The sequence below is a fragment of the Carassius carassius genome, chromosome 3 (assembly GCF_963082965.1).
Source record: "Carassius carassius chromosome 3, fCarCar2.1, whole genome shotgun sequence".
Classification (NCBI taxonomy): Eukaryota; Metazoa; Chordata; class Actinopteri; order Cypriniformes; family Cyprinidae; genus Carassius; species Carassius carassius.
The window spans coordinates 3280014-3298910 of record NC_081757.1 but is presented as its reverse complement, the minus strand read 5'-3'; the positions used below and the strand labels follow the sequence as shown (position 1 = coordinate 3298910).

The 18897-nt window shown below is 39.8% G+C and overlaps 4 non-coding genes across 4 annotated transcripts; all 4 read right to left on the bottom strand.

Annotated features, from left to right (window-relative positions):
• Positions 1–2861: 2861 nt before the first annotated feature.
• LOC132128929 (U1 spliceosomal RNA) lies at positions 2862–3025 on the bottom strand. Its single transcript, XR_009428417.1, has one exon. It is a non-coding gene; the product is annotated as a U1 spliceosomal RNA (small nuclear RNA).
• A 1886-nt stretch (positions 3026–4911) lies between these two features.
• LOC132128923 (U1 spliceosomal RNA) lies at positions 4912–5075 on the bottom strand. Its single transcript, XR_009428416.1, has one exon. It is a non-coding gene; the product is annotated as a U1 spliceosomal RNA (small nuclear RNA).
• A 1319-nt stretch (positions 5076–6394) lies between these two features.
• On the bottom strand, positions 6395–6585 carry LOC132128773 (U2 spliceosomal RNA). The gene has a single exon (XR_009428346.1). It is a non-coding gene; the product is annotated as a U2 spliceosomal RNA (small nuclear RNA).
• Positions 6586–17074: 10489 nt separating this feature from the next.
• Positions 17075–17238, bottom strand: LOC132128917 (U1 spliceosomal RNA). Its single transcript, XR_009428412.1, has one exon. It is a non-coding gene; the product is annotated as a U1 spliceosomal RNA (small nuclear RNA).
• Positions 17239–18897: the final 1659 nt, after the last annotated feature.

Sequence of the window (18897 nt, the reverse complement as noted above, 5' to 3'; positions counted from 1 at the left end):
GTTCCCGGAGATACTGCAAATAATTTATTTTATTTATTTTTTTACCTCTAATACTTTTTGTGCAGAATGCTATTGTTAACACAGCTCAGGTAAGGTAAGGCTTAAAGGGTCATTAAACTCCCCTTACTTGAGCACCGGTCGTTCACACCTTAGACTTGAAAAAGGTTCAAGGAATGGGCAGACAAAGCGTTGATAAAATGGGAGGGTAAAGGGGTGGGATGAGGGGAGGAGAAAGAATGAGGGGAGGGGTCAAAACATAACTCAAGAGTCCAACAAATCACACTCACTACAGACAAAAAAAAAAAACAATAAGTGGAGATAAAGACACACTGCATTTTAAAAATGACCATAACGCCCGTTTCACACATACTCCGTCTGCAGTGCGTATGCGTTACGTATTTTTTTACGCACCAATGTTAACGTATTCCAATGTTCACACTGCACGTGGTTGCGGTCCGTCAATGCGTTCCAGGAGCAGTGCGTCTGCAACAGTGCAGCAAATGTTTACGTACAGAGTCTATTTTTGCTGTGCTGTATGCGCTGAATTAAAGTGACTGCGCTGCAAAAATGAACATGGATTGACACGGAAATGCAGTCATTTCACAATAATGTAAACTAATTAAAGCCTAATGTGTTTCAAATGCAACACATGGGTTTTAAAACAAGAAAAAGAGCAACTTTAGAGAAACAAAGCAACATTATATATGCACTTTTATAGAGGTGCATATATAATGCACTATAGTGCACTTTCTTTTAAATGTTTGTGATATCCTAACAAGAAAAGTAGGCAAATGTTGTGTTTAAATGTGTTGCAGCTTGTTTTAGCAACTTATTATAAAAACCTAGCAGTCAAATGCATGTTTTTTTTTTCATGATTTGATATCAAAATAATGGACAAATGTTGTGTTTTGTGGCTTAAACCGCTGCGGATCAGTAGCGGACTGCAAACGCTTCCTGTGTGAAAGCACAATGAGTCCGTGCTGCTTCAGCATCACATACATAACGTACTCGGACTGCATACGCACTGCAGATGGATTATATGTGAAACAGGCATAAATGATCAAATTAAAGGCCTTAAGAATCAATATTAATAGAACTATCACAAACAAATTAAGCAAGATTTAAAAATTACACTAAACATTTTGTTATTTCAGGACAAATATTACATGTATTACGTATATGTATTATCACAAACAAACATACTGATATAGAAATCCACAACTTTTTCACAGATGTAATAAATCCCTTTAAAACTAGTTGTAGTTCCTTACAAACTATGTACAGTCGTGGCCAAAAGTTTTGAGAATTACATAAATATTGGAAATTGGAAAAGTTGCTGCTTAAGTTTTATAATAGCAATTTGCATATACTCCAGAATGTTATGAAGAGTGATCAGATGAATTGCATAGTCCTTCTTTGCCATGAAAATTAACTTAATCCCAAAAAAACCTTTCCACTGCATTTCATTGCTGTCATTAAAGGACCTGCTGAGATCATTTCAGTAATCGTCTTGTTAACTCAGGTGAAAATGTTGACGAGCACAAGGCTGGAGATCATTATGTCAGGCTGATTGGGTTAGAATGGCAGACTTGACATGTTAAAAGGAGGGTGATGCTTGAAATCATTGTTCTTCCATTGTTAACCATGGTGACCTGCAAAGAAACGCGTGCAGCCATCATTGCATTGCATAAAAATGGCTTCACAGGCAAGGATATTGTGGCTACTAAAATTGCACCTAAATCAACAATTTATAGGATCATCAAGAACTTCAAGGAAAGAGGTTCAATTCTTGTAAAGAAGGCTTCAGGGCGTCCAAGAAAGTCCAGCAAGCGCCAGGATCATCTCCTAAAGAGGATTCAGCTGCGGGATCGGAGTGCCACCAGTGCAGAGCTTGCTCAGGAATGGCAGCAGGCAGGTGTGAGCGCATCTGCACGCACAGTGAGGCCAAGACTTTTGGAAGATGGCCTGGTGTCAAGAAGGGCAGCAAAGAAGCCACTTCTCTCCAAAAAAAAACATCAGGGACAGATTGATCTTCTGCAGAAAGTATAATGAATGGACTGCTGAGGACTGGGGCAAAGTCATATTCTCAGATGAATCCCCTTTCCGATTGTTTGGGGCATCTGGAAAAAAGCTTGTCCGGAGAAGAAAAGGTGAGCACTACCATCAGTCCTGTGTCATGCCAACAGTAAAGCATCCTGACACCATTCATGTGTGGGGTTGCTTCTCATCCAAGGGAGTGGGCTCACTCACAATTCTGCCCAAAAACACAGCCATGAATAAAGAATTGTACCAAAACACCCTCCAACAGCAACTTCTTCCAACAACAGTTTGGTGAAGAACAATGCATTTTCCAGCACGATGGAGCACCGTGCCATAAGGCAAAAGTGATAACTAAGTGGCTCGGGGACCAGAATGTTGAAATTTTGGGTCCATGGCCTGGAAACTCCCCAGATCTTAATCCCATTGAGAACTTGTGGTCAATCCTCAAGAGGCGGGTGGACAAACAAAAACCCACTAATTCTGACAAACTCCAAGAAGTGATTATGAAAGAATGGGTTGCTATCAGTCAGGATTTGGCCCAGAAGTTGATTGAGAGCATGCCCAGTCGAATTGCAGAGGTCCTGAAAAAGAAGGGCCAACACTGCAAATACTGACTCTTTGCATAAATGTCATGTAATTGTCGATAAAAGCCTTTGAAACGTATGAAGTGCTTGTAATTATATTTCAGTACATCACAGAAACAACTGAAACAAAGATCTAAAAGCAGTTTAGCAGCAAACTTTTTGAAAACTAATATTTATGTAATTCTCAAAACTTTTGGCCACGACTGTACATTATATTTCTATTTTTAACCAGAAAATCAGGGGAGAGCGCGAACGCAGTCCCCCACTACCAGAAATTATGCAGTCGAGATTCCCACATTTGGGGAATTCGCAGGGGTCAGCACAACCGGAGTGCAATGGCTGAGCCTCGCCCTGGGTGAACCACCTTCTTGATCATGGTATCTCCCCTGCCAGGTAAGTATGAATTCTACAACGACCCTGAAGGGGGAGCACTTAAGGGAACATTATTTTCAGTGATGATGAGACATTACAAAATATGGTTCATCATCACGATGTAAACACTCAATCTACTCTAAACTCCAGATCTTGTTGAACCACTGGTCCTTAAGTTGTTTTTACAGTAGTACAAAAACTACAGTGATCACTGAAAACTACTTTCAGACAGTTGGGCCTTCTTATGAAAGGCAGCTCACTGCAGAGAAAATAGGTGGAGCTTACGTGTAGCGCCCCCCTCGCTAGATGTCCAGCGAGGAGGAGCGAATATAATGTGCGCCTATGGGAGGAGGTAGAACATCCACCCACCCCCTAAACCCTACCCACAACTCTATCCATCCACCACATTAGATATCCAGAGAGGTGAAGCTGGAATTAATTTGACTGCAGTTAGTACCATTTGCATCCAATTTGCCACAGTGGTTGTAGGTCATGCGGATGAATGAACTACCATTCAGACAAGAGGTGCTCCAAGCTCTGATTTTGTCTGCTCATTGACACCATCACAAACATCATATTTTCAGAATTTACCAGGAATATTATGCAGGATTATATGACAAGAATGTGTACAATGAAGGCTATAAGAGAGGAACCAAATGTTTCTATTTGTGAATTTTTTATGAGATTAAATACAGTTAAATACAGCTACAGCAAATGGCAGGCTTTAGATAGTTCCCTAAAACACAGTCCAAAAAAGCATAAACTGAATGTCATGACAATAGACTGACTAGTTTTATTAAAAAGGCCTAGATTTAAACATCTGGAATTAAAAAACATGGAAAACATGATTAGATTAAAACATAGTAAAAGTCAAGTTTTTCCATGTTCTATCATGCATGCAGATTATATTTTAAGTTCAAAATCAATGAATTCATAAGACTGGTTACATGAGCAGAAATATTAGGGATCTGCTGATAGACGTGGCTTTCGAATGCTCCCGTGTGTATCTGTGTAAGCAGGGGTGGGCAATGGCAAATCTTATATCAAGATACGAGTAATTTTAATGATAATATATTTCAAAGTTAAGTTATTTTTGCTTCAAATAAGGTCTTTTTAATATCAATGTTTGATACCATAGAATAATCTTTTAATGTCACCAGTGTCAATCACAAACAACTAATGCTAACCCTAACCCGAAAACAAGTTAACAGCCATCAATTAACAATTAAATAAATGCTACATTGTGTAATCAAATATATAAAAAGACCGCATATTCTGTGCAAATAAAATGTATATTTCTTCTTATTAAAGTTACAAAAGTGATATAATTAGGGTTGCAAAGGGGTGGAAAATTTCCGGTAAACGTCTGGGTCTGTCCTCGCTGCAGCCTGATGTAGTAGCTGGACTATATCCCTTACATAGTGGATATTTTACATGCACGCACTGTAGCAGGTCTCGAATAAATTCATATTTTTATTTTACATTTTACCACAGCGACTTAGTCTAACGAGTTGGTCGAAGTCTAACGCAGCACACGTAGCAAGGGTTTTGACCTACAATTACATTGTAAAAATTGTAATGTCTAAATTAATTTGCAATGTTTATCGCCAGGATGCACATCGGTGCTGTAACCATTCCATACAACAAGCACTGCAACACTGCAACGATTGATATTTGTTGTTTAACACTTATAGGGGAAATAAAAGGCACAAGCCTGTTTATTTTTCAGTCGATACTGCATTGAATTTTTGGTTTTTATCATTAACTTCATGTTCATTATCCACTTAGCTTATTAAACAATCCACTGTATTAACACAAACAAACATACTGATCCACAAATTGCTCACATGAGTGATAAACTCATAAACTACTAATAATTCCATATATGTTAGAATTCTATTTTTAACCAGATGATCAGGGGAGAGCGCGAACGCAGTCCCCCACTACCAGAAATTATGCAGTCGAGATTCCCACATTTGGGGAATTCGCAGGGGTCAGCACAACCGGAGTGCAATGGCTGAGCCTCGCCCTGGGTGAACCACCTTCTTGATCATGGTATCTCCCCTGCCAGGTAAGTATGAATTCTACACCGACCCTGAAGGGGGAGCACTTAAGAGAACATTATTTTCAGTGATGATGAGACATTACTTTACTCCATATGGTTCTTCATCACAATCTAAACTTTCAATCAACTCTAAGCTGTATACCTTGTTGAACCACTGGTCCTAAAGTTTTTACAGTAGTACAAAGGCTACAGCGATCATTAACAACTACATTCAGACAGTTGGGCCTTCTGATGAAAAGCTGTTCACTGCAGAGCAGATGGGTGGTGCTTATGTGTAGTTCCACCTCACTAGACCTCTAGCGAGGAGGAGCAAATAGAATGTGCCTAATGGGAAGAGGGAGAACATCCACCCACACCCTCACCCTACCCACAACTCTATCCTTCCACCCCATCAGGCGCCCAAAGAGGTGGAGCTGGGGTTCATTTCACGCTGCAGTTAGTAACACTTGCTTCTGATTGGCCACAGTGGCTGTAGATCTGTCAACCAATCATGTAGAAGTAGGCTTGCCACGAGAGACGGTGCTGACGGTGTTAAGCCGCAACACCAGGCATGTCACTTGCCCACTGCGGCACTGACCCCAATGGCCCCCAAAAGCTTATGCTCTTCTGTGTTAGCAGTGACACAAAGAGCATTTACGCATTGATTTCAACAAAAACAGCGCATCAATGCAGTGCGGATGACACAGAAGGGTGTACGCGGCTTGTGTTAAGCCCAAGTTGCCCAAAATGGCGCTACGGTGATGCAGAGACACAGAGGAGACAAACTGTTGAATGAAGTTATTTTTGTTTTCTTCAATGACAAAAGCAGTTTGATTAAGATATAAATCATAAAATGCAAAAAGTCTGGCTGTGCTTAATGGGTACGTTTATCATGCAGCCCTAGGCAGGCATTAGAAGGTTCTGTCAAATAGTACTAGTCAAAAAATGCAAAAAAAATTAAAGTCATAACAGTGATTTGACAGATGCCACCACATGAACACACATCCCACTTTATTCTTATAGACAATCAGAATACTTGTTTAAAATTTTAATAGCCATAAAGGCTATATAAAAAATGTACGAAAAACAAATTGGTGTACTTACAGCACCTACTAGCAGGGGTAAATGAAGCCATCCAGCAGAACCTTTACCCACTGCTTTTGCACACACAAAAAGTTATGATTGAAAAATCCTTGTTCTCCTGCATTTTCAAACAAAAAAAATTAAATGTAAACACTATAGCAATCCATCCCAAAAATATTCACTAACAAACAATTTGAAATATAAAAATACTGACTATGTCTTAAAATGTACCAAAATCTCACAAGAACAATACATATTATTAACCATTTTAGGGGGGTGCACCATTCCCGGAGGTTCTGCAATACCGGGTCGATGCGTGGAGTGGACGGAGCAAGCCCCTATTCCATCTCCCAATTACAAAAATCAATTTAATATATGGTGTCCGGGTAGGACACGTATCAGATATTAAACTGATAAGAACAGATACTACACTTGATCTTAGCCAAAAGGCCGAGAAGCGATACCCACAAACAGACAATAGCAAGAACCAGATTCTTTGACACAGCAAATCTGATGACGGCAAGCTTTTAATTAGTATATTTTCTTAAAATGGGTCTTTAACAGTTCTTGTGCAGTATGTATTTAACACAGTTCAGATAATGATTAAAAGGTCACAAAGAGATAAGGATTAAAGGGTCACAAAATCCCCCTTACTTGAGCACCAGTCGTTCACAACTTAAAAACATAAAAGAAATGGGCATACAAAGCTGTGAAAAAGTAGGAGGGTAAAGGGTGGGATGAGGGGAGGAGTCAAAGCACAAAAACACAACAGACCTACACTCACACTGACTACACGCACAAAAAAAAAAAAAGTGTTGGGAAGCACCACATTTAAAAATGTTTTATGTTTTTGTAAATATATGCAAATACGTTCAAACACTGAATAAATATTTCGTTATTACAGGGCATGTAGTCGGTAATTATAAAAATTGAGGACAAAAATTTAAAAGATGTTTTAAAGCCGACCATATCCTTTTACAATATCTTCATCACTGTCATAATCACTACAAACTAAAGATGTAACAATATAAAAATCTCACAATGTAATATTGCGATAAGAAGTCAATGATATTGATATATTGAAGAATTGGAACATTTTTTTGTACATTTTAAAGCTTAATTTAATGCATGTTGAGAATTCAAAATTAAGAGCTCCAACCTATGTTCTTAAAGAAAACTTATAGGTGTGTTTTGTATCACTAGTTCAGTGTCTGTTCTCTGAGCATTTAAGCCCTGTCGTATTAACTCTGAACTAGGGATGTTCATTTTAACAGGTTAACTGACCGGTAGGAATTTCGACCGATTTATACAATCAGTTAAATGGTTTAAAAGTCATTCATTTCTTTATTTTCAGTAATTGCAGGAAACATTTTTAAATATTTTGATCATTGTTAACGCCACGTGTATTAACAAATTTTGTGTTTTTTTTTTTTTTAATTTAGAGAGAGAGAGAAAAATAAGTCACTTATTTCATTCAGAAATAGGCCTATTGCCAACGTGAAAATGTTTATAAACAAACACTGTAAACATGGCTAAGCTACTTTAGTTCCCCTCACTCCACAACAAATCCTTTCAATTAACAATATTTAGAAAATAATTAAATATATAAGAAGCTATAGCTATATAAACCACAAGCCAAAACAAATTAATTTACGCTAAAACGAAACCGAAACCATGTTGGATCTCTCATTCAACACAAAATTGAAAATGTTTCCATATTCGAAATGTATTTGAATGTCAAATTATTATTTATTATAGCCTACTTCACTCGCGTTCTAATATCCACGTAAAACAATGTTTTGCATAACATGATGGCAGAAAGAACACGTAACAGCACAGATTTGATAACATTTAAATTAAGCAGTGTGTTTTTTTTCCCCATGTGTTTTCCTGACTATTTGATTATGATAATGAACTAGTGTTGTCACGATACCAAAATTATTGTTTCGATACCGATACCAAGTCAAGAATTGCGATCGATACTTTTTCGATACTTCCCCTGAAAGGGGAAAATACACTCAAATATCATTGCTGTGCTTTATTTTAAAACTGGGACAGCATTCTAATCATATAACACCCTAATAATTGAACATATGAACAGCAAATATATGAAACATTTGAACAAAATATGAAATATCAAAATCTAAAAAATAGAGCAATGACATTCAAGGTAAAGAATAAATTTAGCAGCATTATCTCAGTTATCATAAGAAACATGAGTAATATCTTTATCTTGATTCTGAACTTTGAATAAAAATACCAACAGCAATTATATTAAACAATGTTTCTGAACTCGGAAGATTAAACATCAAAATATAAATAATATCAATTTAAGCAATGGCATTCAAGGTAAAAAAAAAAACAAAAACAAAGTGATACAAACAAATCATAGTAGTTTTAACAGGTCACAGACACTTATCCTTTCTAATTTAATTCAATTCTAAATTTAATATAATCTTGTCGGTTAACGGCTAATAATCTGTTAATGAGCATTGGTTGTCGGTTAGGAAAAATGAACATCCCTACTGCACTCCCTTGGGTCCGAGGCAACAGACTTGCCACACGTGAATTGGATGAACGATTCTCGACAAATGCAAACAGACAGAGATTCTTGCCTTTTTTACACCAGTGTCTACACCAGACGCAACCGTTGTCTTCAAAAATCTTTTGAAACTTGTGTCAGTATGTCATAAATGGAACTAGGGCTGTAGCTATCGAATATTTTAGTAATAGAGTATTATATCAAAAATTCCATCGATTAATCGAGTAATAGGATAAAATGTGTTTTAGCTTAATTAAAGTGCAATATTAATTATGCAAGAGAAAATAAAGACTTCTGGGTCTCTTAAAATGAACAACTAAGTTTCGTTTTTTATTTTTTTAAATGCATAGAATGCAATGCATACATCAAAAATAAACGCGCGTGCGCTTCCGTGTATGTAATAAAGGATGTCGCGCTTCTGCTCCATTCATTCAACAAAGACACCCAGAACATGCAGGATTCATATTTAAAAAGACTGTTCCGGCTTAATATTTACAGATATTAGTCCATATCGTGATTTGATGTAAGTGCAATGACCTATTTTTGATTAATTAATTCAAAATTAATCCAAATTCTGTGCCATTCCGCACGGAACTGTAAATTCTGTAAATTGCGTCTTTATGACTGGATTCCGCGGTTCCCTTCGCGTTTTCTTCATCGCAGAAATCATAGGGCCCTAGTTGTGGTATGCCAACTCTATCTTGCAATGAACACACGCCACGACATTCTCTTTGCGTTTGCACCCGCCCTCAAATCAAAACACTGCTGACTTGCAGTATGCGATCTCGGACGCAGCGCTTGTGTCTCCTTCCACTTTCTGGGTAACGTAAACGCGTTGTGTCACATTAAAAAAATCATTGCGAAAGAACCTGACGTGAAATTTAAAATAAATTAAAAGAGGCTTCGAGGCAGAGGAATTTGCCTCAATCATTTTTTGTAACAGAGTTACTCGAGGAATCGTTTCAGCCCTAAATGGAACACAGCAGCAGTTTACTTCAAGGAATTAATCTTGCCTCATAATTAATTTTTAAGTAAATTTAAGGCAATTTCTGACCCATTTTAAGAGCTGCACATCTGGCGCAGCTTTTGTAGTCTTTACGATGGGTTAGTGGAAAAGCACAGACAAATTGCATGGCAGTAAACACTGCAACTCTACAGAGCAGAGAGAGAGAGAGAGAGAGAGAGAGAGAGAGAGAGAGAGAGACAAGTAACATGAAAAAGTGGTAGAAAGAAAAAGATAGCGATACATGTAGAAAACAATGAGAGAGAAACAGCAGAGATGGAGAAATGGAGATAAGCAGGCGAGTGAGATGGAGAAAGAGTTACAGAAGAGTTAGGAGATAGAAAAAAATAGTCTCAGAGCCCAATATGGCAAGTCAACCAAGATCCTGAGCCACACATTTGACTGCCCAACAACTTGCTCATGAGTGTTCCCCTCAAACGTTGTAATGGCATCTTTCATATCTAATACCATGAGTAAGCTCACGACTCCACCTTGTGGACACCTGTGTATTGCAACAACTTTAATAATTTAACGTATTATTGAGTGAATGTTAATCAGCTGTATATCTAGTATTTCTTATTCTTTGATTTTTTTTTTTTAGACCACTCACTGTTACCACAGTAAACTCCTAACTTTGGTTCAACTGAGTCTTATGTGTTCTTACCAACACACCAGTGTGGATACAAAATCACCTATTCCAGCACAAATACAGTCCTAACCCAATACTCCATAATTTAGACCTTTGAGCTGGATGCTGCGTCTACACTTGTCTAATGATGTTAGATGACCAGAATGTAGAGCATCAAGTTCAAGGAGCACACCCTAGACGTACAGTTTTACAACTGTACCTACTTACAAGATTTTGAATTGCAGTTCGCTGGGCTGCCTAGAGCTAATGTCCTCCTGCCACAGTCAACCCCTCAACCACATGGGTCATATGACATTCAACAGTATGATTATGACATAGATCTTCCTATGGCCCATCCGAGTGCATCTAGTATTCATCATGATCAAAGAGAAGAGGTTGTTGGATCACCTGATTCTTTAGAATAATCACGCTTGACACTGGACCCCTGGTACCTTACCACGAATTATTGGAGTGAGAGAGACGAACACAACCGTCACAGGACTGCACATTCATCATCACTCCCTAATGGTCAAATTGCAGTGCATGATCTAGAACAAGAGAATAGATGCCTCTGTGCCGTTCAGTTATCCATGAGGGAGGAGCTCAGCCGATTGACACTGGACCCATCTCTTTAACCTGGCTTACACATAACATACTAATATGCTTTTATTATCCAAATCCTTTAAAGGATTTTTAGGCTGCATTAATAAGGTAAACCGGAACCGGAAACACTTCCCATAACACCCTATGTACTTGCTACATCATTAGAAGAATGGCATCTACGCTAATATTTGTCTGTTTCTCTCTTATTCTAAGGTCACCATAGCCACCAGATCCAGTCTGTATCCAGATCACAGGGTTACTGCAGTCACCCGGATCCAGTACATATCCAGACCAGATGGTGGATCAGCACCTAGAAAGTACCTCTATTGCCCTGAAAGACAGCGGAGACCAGGACAACTAGAGCCCCAGATACAGATCCCCTGTAAAGACCTTGTCTCAGAGGACCACCAGGACAAGACCACAGGAAACAGATGATTCTTCTGCACAATCTGATTTTGCTGCAGCCTGGAATTGAACTACTGGTTTCGTCTGGTCAGAGGACAACTGGCCCCCCAACTGAGCCTGGTTTCTCCCAAGGTTTTTTTCTCCATTCCGTCACTGATGGAGTTTCGGTTCCTTGCCGCTGTCGCCTCTGGCTTGCTTAGTTGGGGTCACTTCATCTACAGCGATATCGTTGACTTGATTGCAAATAAATGCACAGACACTATTTAACTGAACAGATGATATCACTGAATTCAATGATGAACTGCCTTTAACTATCATTTTGCATTATCAGAATCAGAAAGAGCTTTATTGCCAAGTATGCTTGCGCATACAAGGAATTTGTTTTAGTGACATAAGCTTCCAGTACACAGAGACAACAACACACAGACAAAAAAAAAAAAAACAATTACAGGAGAATTACAAATTGGCAAATAAATAAGTGTATAAACAATTGTGCTATAAATGATAATGGAATAGGATTGAGTGAGATGCAGGAATGTTCTAGGATGGAGGGGTAACAAATAAATAAGGATATTTTTTATTTATTTTATTTTTTTATTTTATTGACACACGGTTTTCCTAATGAATATTGTTCAGTTGCTTTGACGCAATGTATTTTGTTTAAAGCGCTATATAAATAAAGGTGACTTGACTTGACTGAACCCCTGGTACCTTACCACGGATTATTGGAGTGAGAGAGAACACAACCGTCACAGGACTGCACATTCATCATCACTCCCTGATGTCCAAAGTGCAGTGGGTTTAATACTTTGGGCTGAGGTGTAGGATCTGACCTTAGACTTGGCTAATAAGCATCTCCTGCATGCTTTTCTGGATCTCTAAGTCGGCTTATCTCCTCCTTATGCAAATGTCTTTGTTCCAGATAATGTAGCTGCTCAGATTTACTCTGGTACTGTTGACACTCAGTTACTCAGGACACAAGACAGCCAACAACAGGAAAGAGAGCTTCTGTTACCTCCTCACCTCCTTGCTACTTTTGTTCTTCAGATACAAGCCCTTGTAGGATTCCTTATGACATTAGGTGATGAAGGAGATGTTGAATTGCACTGTGGATCTCATGTGTCTCGACTTTTGTCTAAACTCCCTCCAGAACAAGGAGCATCCTTTTGCAGACACGTGAGTTATGAACCAGGTGGAGTATACACTCTCCTTGACTTAACAAAATGGCTTAAGTTCAAGTCTTGGTTCCAAGATCCAGAGAGCTTTGGTGGCCCCAGAAAGATATAGTCCGTTCCCGAGTAGATCAACGGGAGACTAAAGCAAAGACTAGACAGACTACAGACTAACAGATGCTGAAAGTGTGGACGCAATCATCGAGCTGCACAGTTTACTCTTAAGAAACTCTGCCATTTGTGTAATGGACAACACCTCCAGATTCTCCATGAGGTAAACAATTAAGCCAGTAAATGAAGGGACCTGTTTAGTTAGTTTAACTAGTAAAAGGCTATGCCTAGATCGCCCTCAAGGATTTAGTAGCATACTTCTGAAAGTGGTCAGAATCATTCTAAAGCATTAAGGGGCAGAGCCTAGATACTTACACTGTGCTTGATGATGGTTTTGAATAAACTACGCTATTACCAATGGCAGCCAGAAAGCTGGGACTCACAAGCCAGGCAAAGGACTTAGCCTTGTGAACTATAAGGCAAGACATTACTAGGCTTCGTGGTGCCTCAGTGTCTTTTCAGATTTTAACTCCATCTCAGCCAGGCAGGAGCTACAACATAATGGGAGCCTTCACTGCAGAACAACTGAGCTTGACTGACCATACTTACCCTGTTGCAGAGCTTCAGTGACGTTACCGACTCCTACCAACAGAGGCTTACCATTACAGCCTGTACACAAAGCCTGTCCCCTGTTACTGATCGGAGTGGATCATCCTCACCTTATCACTCCTATCGAACCAGTATGACTTGGTCCACCTGGAGGTCCGTCAGCAGTCAGGACATGACCAGGTTGGTCTTTACAAGGTCCAGCAACAGTCTTCAGAGATGTCACCTCCCACCAGTGTCTGCACATTGCAGTTAATCCCTCCATGACAGAGTTGTTCCAGAATGTTGAGAGACTCTGGCAAGCAGACGTGATTCCCGACAGATCAGAGAAATCTATTACTCGGTCTAAGCAGGACAAAGAAGCCCTTAACTTGCTCTAGTCAAAGACTATGTGAGTAATGATCGATGGTATGTCGCTATGCCACTCCTTGCATAAGAATATGCTCAGTCTTCAAGCTTCCATGGAGGCAGTGCTTTGTAACCTTAGGAAAAGAGAAAGACCTGGAGAAAGACCCCAAAGCGGCTGCCTACCAACAGGAGATGAAGAAATTTCAGACCTTGGGTTGTCGTCAAACTCCTACCTGGAACATTTCATTTACACAGCGAGTCATGGTTCATCCCTCACCACCTTGTGCAGCACAATGGTAAAAAACAGAGTGGTTTTTAATTGTTCATTTAACTTTTTGAAGGATATAACCTGAACAACTATTTACTGCCAGGACCAGGATTCCTACGCTTTCGTGAACACCCAGTGGGAATAAGTGGCGACATTAAAGGGATGTTCCATCAGGTTCGTCTCCTCCCAGATGTCCGTCATCTTCTCTGCTTTATATGGCAAGATTTGAACAGAACTAGACCCCCAGACGTTTATGAATGACAAGTGCTACCTTTTGGTACTACATGTAGTCCTTGTTGTGCCATTTATGCTGCCCAAAGACATGTTATGGACCACACTACTCCTGAAGACAGTTTCAGAACCACTGTAGAAAGGAATGTTTACGTGGACAATTGCTTGAAGAGCCTCGCATCACCTCAAGAGGCAAGGCAGCTTGTAGACAAACTCTGTTCCCGTTTTGCCAGCGGTGGTTTTGAACTTCACCAGTGGGCAAGTAATGACCCAATTGTGCTAGACCACCTATAGACAGAAGCAAGATCTACCAGTACAGAATTGTGGCTCTCTCTAGATCGTACCGATTTGCAAGAATCTGCACTAGGTTTAAGGTGGCACTACAAATCAGATGTCCTTTGGTATAATACCCGTCCTGTCAAGCCTGGGCCATGTACCCTTTAACACATTTACAGAGTATTTGCAACTGAAGTTAGTTCAGAGATATGGGACAAGCAACGAGACTGGGATGACCCAAATCTACCTGCTGAACTTTTGAGATACTGGAGGAAATGGGAGGCAGAACTGCCTACGTTGGCAAGTATCTTCACTACCCTGCTTTGTCACAACCTCAGGTATTGATCATTCTCACAATACCAAACAGAGTCACATCTTTTGCGACACATTTGAGTGAGTGTATGGATCTGTTGTATATTTGCATATGGAGGATGCCAACGGTCATTTTCAGTTAGGCTTTCTACTAGTAAGGTCGCCCCAAAACGATGTCTGACCATTCCCCAACTAGAGCTGTGTGCTGCCCTGAACGGTGCCCAACTAGCCAAACTCTTACATACTGAGCTCCCCCTCCAATTCAATACAGTGACACAATGGACAGATCCCACTACCATTTTTTGCCTGGCTCAAGTCTGAATCATACAGATTCAAGGTGTTTGTTGGTACCAGGATAGCCGAAAATCAAGAGCTGACAGCTGAATGTACCTGGCGATATGTAGATTCAAGTAGTAATCCTGCTCTTTCCGAACTTTCAATGCCCAACAGATGTAGCCAAGGACCATCATTCCTACTTGAGTTTGAATCAGCATAGCCCGTCAACCCCCTCATACAGCCACCGGAAATCAAGACAGAAGAGTGTAAATGAATCTTCTGTGGCCATATGACAAAAGTTGCTGTACCTGATATTCCTGACTTACCACAAACAGTACTTGGAACTAGTTAGTAGAGGCCACAGTTCAAGGGCTTAAAGATACAGGACCTCCATCAGCAGAAGACTACCAAACTGCAGAAGGGCACATCTTGCAGAAATCTCAAGTTGATAGTCTTCCTGAGGAGTACAAACTGCTAAAAGCTGGTAAACCTATACCTTCCACTAGTAGACTATTCGCTCTTGCCCCAGAATTTGATGACTCTTTCCAGCTTATCCGAGTTGGTGGCCGTCTACGTCAAGCTGAAGGACTAGAGTTTTCAGTTATACACCCTATAGTCCTTGACCCACATCACTGGGTCACCAAGTTACTGATCCGAGACTATGATAGTAAACTCTGGCATCCTGGTAGATCTACCACAAGTTAGACTCAAGACTACTCAAATCTCCATTTTATAGTACAGGCATGGACTGTTTTGGATCATTTCAAGTCAAGATTGGCAAAGGCAAAAAATAGGTGTTGAATAATTTTTAAAGGTCTCACAACACAAAGTATTCACCTAGACCTCCTTAAATCCATTGATACGGATTCCTTTCTAATGGCCTTGAGGAGATTTGTAGCCCGTCGTGGCACACCTGCTGAGCTGTATTTAGACCATGGCACTAACTTCCATGGAGAACAAAGAGTTGCAAGAAGCCTTTGTGTCACTCACTTTCCAGATCCAAAGCTAAACAGAAAATTGCATTCCACTTCAATCCACCTGTAGCCCCAAACTTTGGGGGTGCTTGGGAAAGAGAAATTAAGTCTGTCAAGAACTGCCCTTCGCATCACAGTTAGCTCCCAATTCGTGACAGAGGAAGTACTCCAAACAGTGCTCATCGAAGTGGAGGGAATGCTTAACAGCAATTACCATTTCCAGTAATGTAGCTGACCTCGACCCTGTCACACCAAATTATCTGCTCATGGAGCGGCCAGATAGCTCACTACCCTTTGTAGTTTATCCTGCTACAGAACTTATGGGCAGACGGAGATGGAGGTAGAGTCAAGTTCTAGTTAAGTTTCATCCATCACTACACAGACACCAGTGAACATTCTACTGGAACTATTGTAATGTTCATCGATCCACAACTACCACGAGCATTATGATTAGTAGACAAAATTGTAAAGACATTCCCAGGTTCTGATGGCCATATCAGAGCTGCAGAGATTCAGGTTAAAGAAAAGATCTACATCTGACCTGTTACTCGTCTGATTCGTGCAAATATATATACACACATACACATATACATAAATAATATGTGATGCAGTTTCTCTGACACGTCTTTCAGATCTAATGCCATGAGTAACCTCACGACACCATCTTGTGGACAATTGTGTACTGCAACAAATGTAACCTGTATTATTGCTTGAGTGTTATTTAATCAGCTGTATTTCTAATAATTCTTTGATATTTTCAGACCACTCACTGTTTCAACTCATCCTAATCAACAGTAAACTCCTAACTTTGGTTCAGTCTTGTGTGTTCTTACCAAGACACCAGCGCAGATTCAAAATCACATATTCCAGCACAAATACAGTCCTTAACTAATCCTTTAAAAGCTACTGTATACAACTGAATGCCCAAAAAAGCTGTTCACATTTTTCTGTTGTCATACTTACAATTAAAATTTATGTATATTTGTTTAAATATCCAGGAGTCATTCTCACTTTATACCTTAAATCCTGAATTATTAGCTACATTGTCTGATAAAATCAACATACTTCTAACACTTACTATACTTTTGTTCAATATTTTCATTCTATTAAAATGTTAAACAAATTATTTATTTTATAAGTATAGACAATGTTTTGTATTTGTGCTTTCAGCATTCTACAAACACTTTATACACAGAAACTTCAACACAGACTAGATCTAACACCACAAAATTCAACTCTATTTTTAACCAAAAGATCAGGGGAGAGCGCGAACGCAGTCCCCCACTACCAGAAATTATGCAGTCGAGATTCCCACATTTGGGGAATTCGCAGGGGTCAGCACAACCGGAGTGCAATGGCTGAGCCTCGCCCTGGGTGAACCACCTTCTTGATCATGGTATCTCCCCTGCCAGGTAAGTATGAATTCTACACTGACCCTGAAGGGGGAGCACTTAAGGGAACATTATTCTCAGTGACGATGAGACACTACTTTACTACAATCGATCAAACACACAAAAAAGTAATAATATTTTCACCTGTTCTTAGAAGGTTTCACCGCAAATCTAACTATTAACAGCATATCTTGATACTTTATAGAGAAAACATTCCCATGATGCAACAGTAGAGTAAATCAGCATATAGAATAATTTTTAAACAATTTTAAGAGCTCCTCAGAATATAGAAACCCAACCTTAAAGACCACAGACAATTAGCTAATCTTCTCTGATTGCTAAAAAACTGTTGTAAAGCGGAGATTCTCTGCTTTTCGGAGATCTCATGTGTCATATTTTGATATTCAGCGGCTCCTAGTGTACGTGATTACGTCATCACATTTTGACAACATTGATTCGTCAGAAGAAACCAATGCATTTCTTTGCTTTGAGCCAAACAGGAATGATTGTTGATGCTAAATCCCACCCCCCATGCCCAGATTGGTTCAAACTGTCCCATATTCAACCAATAAACACAGGTTTTGGTCTTCTGAACCGCCATTGAGGATTTTTAGCATGGTAAATTTGAACAAATTCAAAGTGAAAGTAAAATCTGTCATGTGTGCATGAAAACTAACACAAAATACATTTGCATAAGATAACTCTTTGAAAAAGCCCAGAAAAACATACAACTGAGTACTTTAACATAACACAGGGTTTCCCCTACCATTATATAAGGGGGGCAGGCACCCCCCTAATGGCTCGGCCCGCCCCCCTTGAAAGTCAAGTAAATTTGATTAGATTTTCTTTATAGCGCCAGATTACAATTTGTTATTTCATTAAACAAACTAAACCGCCCTTTAGTAATATGTTATTTATCTTATTTCCCGATGGCATGTCTTTTCTGTCTGTGTTTCACATACAGAGGAGCACTAGCGGTCCGAGAGCGCGCTGCGGGAAATATGTCGTGTCAAACAGATGAAAACCAGACAAAAATATACAAAAAATATTTCCGTTTTTTAAACGCTCACAGGGAACTGAAGATGGCAATACTCACTGTACTGAGAGTAGCAGCCGGAGTAGCTCTCCTGCTCCAAGTCTAAGTGCTGCGCATCCTGCCCCTGACAAGCATCAAAAGTCCACTCATCACCGGATGACAGGTTTAGACCCAGCATGGCTGTTTATCCTGAATCGTTTTTAATTTGGCATTTACGTTATCGTGCATACATTGTTAACAAGACTTCACTAGCGATCATGCTTGTGGTTGCCAGATGAGAAGAGCTCTAAGCCCCAAAACAGAGATGGCGGAACAAGCGCTGATGATGATTATATGAAAACAGCCTATGAGTTTAGCGATCTCTCCACAGCGATATTCTGCTTACATGAAAATGTCTGTGGCAGGGGAGGCGTGGTTCAGCGAGGTCTGTGACGGGAGGAGAAGGGTATTCCTGCACAACCGGAGGCTGCAGTTTCAGGACCGCAACTCTTGGACCGCAGCTTTAGGACCCTAGTTTTTTTGTGACAGCGCCACCTACCGTACTGGATCAACACTAATTAAAGATGGACGACGTGGACGAGAAGGGTATTCCTGCACAACCGGAGGCTGCAGTTTCAGGACCACAACTCTTGGACCGCAGCTTTAGGACCCT